Source organism: Hakea prostrata, chromosome 1 (assembly GCF_041222555.1).
Source record: "Hakea prostrata isolate BN-2017 chromosome 1, UWA_Hpros_2, whole genome shotgun sequence".
NCBI classification, from domain to species: domain Eukaryota; kingdom Viridiplantae; phylum Streptophyta; class Magnoliopsida; order Proteales; family Proteaceae; genus Hakea; species Hakea prostrata.
In genome coordinates this window covers 50,546,070-50,552,030 of record NC_142600.1, presented here as the reverse complement: position 1 = coordinate 50,552,030, position 5,961 = coordinate 50,546,070, and the positions used below count along the sequence as shown (strand labels likewise).

The following is a 5,961-nucleotide window of genomic DNA, read 5'->3' as shown; positions in this document are numbered from 1 at the left end:
CTTAGATCTTGTGTTGTGGATATGGGTGGAAATTGGGACGAACACCTAGCTTTGGTTGAGTTTGCCTATAATAACAGTTATCAATCAACAATAGGCATGGCTCCATTTAAAGCTTTGTACGGTAACACTTGTAGGACACCTTTGTATTGGACTGAGACGGGTGAAAGAAAAGTCTTAGGTCCGGAAATTATTGAAGCTACAAGTGCGATGGTCGACATGATTAGAGAAAGGATTAAGTCTGCCCAATCAATACAGAAATCTTATGCCGACAAGAGAAGGACCGATTTGGAGTTTCCAATTGGAGAGAGTTTTTCTTAAAGTGTCACCTATGAAAGGAGTAACGAGATTCAATGTGAAAGGAAAGCTTAGCCCTCGCTTCATTGGACCTTATGAGATCTTGGAGAAGGTTGGACCCGTTGCATATCGCTTGGCCTTGCCCCCATCTCTTGCTAGAGTTCACTATGTGTTCCATGTCTCAATGCTTTGGAAGTACATAGAGAACCCGGAACACATACTACAGCAAGCACTCGAAGGACTTAGTGCCGATCTTTCTTATGATGAAGGACCAGCTGATTTTGACTTGATATTCCTAACCTAGTGAACATAGTCTCTATCTCATGTTCTTATCATTTTAGACTTGCTACACATGTCTTATAACAGTAGCATTGTGTATACATTAGTTTTAATTACAATGCCTTATTATGTTTATCAATTTCAATATATGATGAATTATGTCAATGTTATGAATAGAATGTTTACTATGATGTTGTATCTTGTGAATTGATATGATGGACTTGGGCATGTGATTGCTTAAGTATAACTTGGGATTGAGGAGTACCCTACTGGTGCTCCTGTCGTTGGACATCGGAGGGAATAGTATGGGATTTCTCCGAAGATGTCCATCGACGCTTTCCCGGGTTATTGGATGACATACATAGGACTTGTCTAGTGGTGTTTGGCTAGGATGTCCCTATCATATCAGACCCGAATCGGAAGGGCATTGAGACTGAACGACCCATGGTAGTAGTGTGGATTTTTGGGTGCTCAAGACCGGTAACCACTCCGTGAGAGGACATAAATTGCATTGCGGATACCCGAAAGGGGCCATTTATTGGTAGGGTTGCAAATGGCTAGACTTGGGTTCACGGGCACTCAAGACTGGTGAAATGATCCGTGAGGGGATGTGAGAGCTTCCCGTCTACTATTTGTGGATGACCAATAGGGTTGATGAGTCCGGTGAGTAATATCTGTGACTCTAGTGTGAAGGATACCGGAAAGGATCCCGAGAGGGGAGGAATGGATGTATTTGGAACTGATATGATATGACTAAGTAGATGACTTGCATTGGGCTAGGCTTTACCTTGACATGCGCCCATACTTAGACCAAATGGTGATGTGAGAGAGTGGTGACCGAAACCCCAACCATGGATTTGTCTGAGAGGGATGCACGACCCAATTCCACCCGGTGATGAGTGACTGAGACTACCTAAAGAAGTATGGTGCTACGGCTTAAAGCATGTCTACCATAGATGACTAGCATACTTAGAGTAGAATCATATTGCATCATATGTCTCATATCATCTGCATTATTTTATTATTGTTATCATGTGGCTTATGTGTTGTGGAATAACTACCTTGCTGAGTTCTTTTGAACTCATTCCTTTTCTGTTGCAATGTTGTTTTAGACTACTCTACAGGTGATTATTCTGATGGTATGTTCCCTGAGGCAGACCCGGATACCCCATACTACTATCCGGAGGCTAGCTACAATGAAGACTTCGGTGACGGTACCGAAGAAGATCCTTCGATGTATTAGGGTTAGCCCTTGGATAGTTTGGGAGCAGCCATGTTGGATCTCTATGGTCTTCACTTTTGAAGAGAACTTATTTATTGTAGAGGAGACTTATGCATAGATGCCCATTCCCTTTCTTTTATGTATGTTAAACTTGGAGGAATTGTAATAACTTTTGAATTATCTTTATAACTTGGGATTGTAATTAATTAGATTTGACCTCACTTTCCGCTTGATTGAAGGAGTGGATTCCGCCCACTGCCTTCTTAATATTATCTGATAAAATATTTATTTCCGCACTCTGATTATCTTTGGTATCTCATTTCCAAATTCTATTATTATCAATTGTTTAGCTTGATATTGATTCTTCATGATTGTATTATTGTCGATGTGGGTGGTGTGGTCCTTGGACTATGGATCTTTGGGGCTGTGGATCACATCCCGGGTATGCTAGATGGGGTACCGGCCGGGTGGATATGACACATCCAATCGAGGTATTTACTACTTTTCCCCTTTGTAAAATTCTTCGTAAACCTGATTTGTCGGGAAGAATGGTGGCTTGGTCGGTCGAACTCAGTGAGTTCCAAATAAGCTTTAATCCGTGAACGGCAATCAAAGCTCAAGCAATGGCCGATTTTGTAGTGGAAACTGTTGCGCCAATGGAAGAAGTTGCCGAACCCACTATCCCGACCGTATGGGAGGTATATATGGATGGTTCGAGTAACAAGCAAGGAGCAGGGGCTGGAATTCTCCTGAAGAGCCCGGCAGGATTTATTATTCAATATGCACTAAGATTTGCATTCAAAGCAAGTAACAATGAGGCGGAATATGAGGCCCTAATAGCTGGACTTAGATTGTCAAAAGCATTGGCGATAGCAGACGTGACTATTTATAGTGACTCACAGCTTATTGTCAATCAAGTACAGGGGGAGTATGGTGTTAAGGAACCCCGGTTACAGAAATATCAAGAAATTGTGCAAATATTGCAGAAAGAAAGGTGGAGAAGTTCGTGCTCGAGTCAATCATATATCGGTTTGGGATGCCAAAAATAATCGTGACCGATCAAGGCACTCAATTCGACTGTCCACAATTTGAACAATATTGCGGAACTTACTTGATCGAGGATCGTATGTCATCAGTGGCATACCCCCAAAGCAATGGTCAAGTAGAAGTTACAAACCAAACGTTACTTGAGGGAATAAAGAGAAGACTCGAGGCTGATAAAGCCTTGTGGGTCGAAGAATTGCACAATGTACTGTGGCCCTATAGAACTACAGTTCGAACACCCACAGGCGAAACTCCTTTTAAATTGGCTTATGGATCTGAAGCGTTGGCACCTGTTGAGGTAATGGCTGGAACACTACAGGAAAGAGAGTTCGAAGAAATGGTGAACGAGCAAGGACTGCTAGATAGCCTTGATTTGTTGGATGAAGTTCGTGCAAAAGCAATAGCACGAACTCAACATTATAAACGAAGGATAGCGTCACATTATAATTCCCGAGTGAGGAATCATCGATACATAGCAGGAGACTTGGTATTGAGAAATACCTTAGCTTCAGATCCACACCATCAAAGGAAATTGGACCCTTCATGGGAAGGACCATACATGGTTGTTAGATCGGTCGGTTCAGGAGCATACAAGCTAAAGAACATGACAACCCAGAAAGAGTTGGATCGTTCGTGGAATGTGATAACTCTATGAAATAGAGTTAAGATTGGTAACTTTATACTTGAGATGGCTTGATTTAGGAGTATTTTGTCTTTGTTTTAGTGATAGTATTCATTAGATGTTGTCTTATTTAGTCTTAACATGTTGCATCTTGTTTAGTTCATTATTGTCACTCTTACATGAATTTCTCTTCAGATTTGTGGATGAATTTGATTATTTCTCTTTCTCTTGAAAAATGTAGGTAAAGAGCCATAATAGGAGAAGAAGCTGTCCTCTAACTTTGTTGTGAAGTTTGCTGCAGCATTGCTACAGCAACGGAACAGAATATTCTGAGATCCAATTCAAATGGAAATGACCAGAAAGGGCTAACTTAAGTGGACAATATTCTTGTAAATACATGATAGTTCTCAGCCCTTGATCCCAGGAGGAATGTTCTAATCCTATGGCCGGGTTCTACCCTAATGATTGAATACAATTATAGAGGAAAGAGAGACAAAAGAGGAGGAGGCAAGGGACATTATAACACACGGCTGAGGAAGGAAAGAGGACTCGGCTGAAGCAAGGCGAAGAAGAACCAGAGCTGGACTCATGCGGAAGCATTGAAGGCTGCTGGAGAAGTTGATTTGCTGGAGAATAAGGCTGGAGCTCGTGTGGAAGCATTGAAGCTTTAGTTTCTTTTCATTCTTATAAACTTATCTTCTCATCTTCTAGCTTTATGTTAACAATAACTAGTGTTGTGTTTTTAATGTCTTTTATGGGCTAAACTTGTGTTGTGTTAGGATGATAGAAGTACCTAACTTGAATTTTGAGATGCATTTATCATGTGTTCTTTAGTTTTGTTACAATACAACTTGTTGTCAATGAATTCAGCATGATATATATTGATTAATATATGTTCTTGAAGAATCTTTCATGAACGATTATTATGATTGAGTTAGTTGGAAAGTTAATGCAGTCTAGATGTTTGTTGAATTGTGTGAGTTAGCATAACCTCTAATTAGTTTGTGTTAATTAGTAGGTTGGGTAGGAATACCCAATTAACTCACATTACCATTGATTGGATTGGGTTTAAATTGCATTCATATTTCAATTCTTCATAGGAATATGCAGATGTTGATTTAGGATGCTAGCTTATGTGTATTGGAAAATACCATATTGCCATTCATTCCAAATTCTTGATATATTTTGGGGTTGTAGTATTACTTTAGTATTAGCATTATACAATTCAGGGGAGGGGAAACTTGATTCCCAACACTCTTTTCACTCACTAAGTTCCCTTTATTGCTTAATCTCCATTTTAGTTCCTTAGTTTTATTACCTGTCATTTGGTTATTTAGTTAGTCAATCACAAATCAACCTTGTTAATATCATTTAAATCGATTTTACTTTTACATTGAAAGTTAAGGATAGAATTCTCCGTGGGATCGATACTCTACTTATCATTTATTACTTGATTGCGACACGTGCACTTGCGTAACATCTTGGTACACAAGCAACAAGTTTTTGGCGCTGTTGCCGGGGAATTTTGTCTTTGATAATTAGTGTAGAAGTATGTTTTTGTTTTATCTACTGAAATTTCTTTACTTTGATATTAATTTTCTTTTATTTCCAGTGCTTTTACCCTTGTATGAATCCGCTGCATGATCAAGAGTTGATACCCTTTGATTTTGAAATCGAAAGAACATTTCGAGCTAGAAGAAGGGAGCAGCGAGGTTTAGCAGTAGGTCAAACAATGGTTGAAGCAGTGAGAAATGGATTGAATAATATTGAGAAGAATATGGCAGCTGAGGGTGATGATAGAGATAGGGCCATTAGAGGATATGCTGTCCCAAGGTTGCATGAGCTGAATCCAAGTATAGTAAGGCCAGAAATTCAAGCATTACATTTTGAACTTAAGCCTGTCATGTTCCAAATGCTTCAGACTATAGGACAGTTCAATGGGATGCCAACAGAAGATCATCATCTCCATCTTAGACTCTTCATGGAAGTAAGTGACTCTTTCAAGATACCTGGGGCAACTGAAGAAGCCTTGAGATTGAAGCTATTCCCTTACTCATTACGAGATAAAGCAAGAGCATGGTTGAACTCATTACCTCCACAATCAGTAGCCACATGGAATGATTTAGTAGAGAAGTTCTTGATGAAGTACTTCCCTGCAACAAAGAATGCCAAGTTCAGATATGATATCACTAGTTTTCAACAACTGGATGGTGAATCTTTGTATGAGGCATGGGAAAGATTTAAGGAGCTCTTGCGTAAATGTCCTCACCATGGTATTCCTCATTGGATTCAAATGGAGAGTTTCTACTATGGTTTAAGTGGACAAAATCAATCCATAGTGGATGCATCAGCAAATGGGGCTATATTGGCGAAGTCTTACAATGAAGCTTATGAGATCTTGGAGAGAATGGCCAACAACAACTACCAATGGCCAGTTGAGAGAGGTGCTGCAAGTAAGAGAGTGGCAGGGATTTATGAGTTAGATGCAGTGACAGCTTTA

The 5,961-nt window shown here is 39.9% G+C and overlaps 1 non-coding gene across 1 annotated transcript; it reads right to left on the bottom strand.

The window, feature by feature from the left end:
* Positions 1–5,631: 5,631 nt before the first annotated feature.
* Positions 5,632–5,738, bottom strand: LOC149029102 (small nucleolar RNA R71). The gene has a single exon (XR_016171396.1). It is a non-coding gene; the product is annotated as a small nucleolar RNA R71 (small nucleolar RNA).
* Between the last annotated feature and the right edge of the window lie 223 nt (positions 5,739–5,961).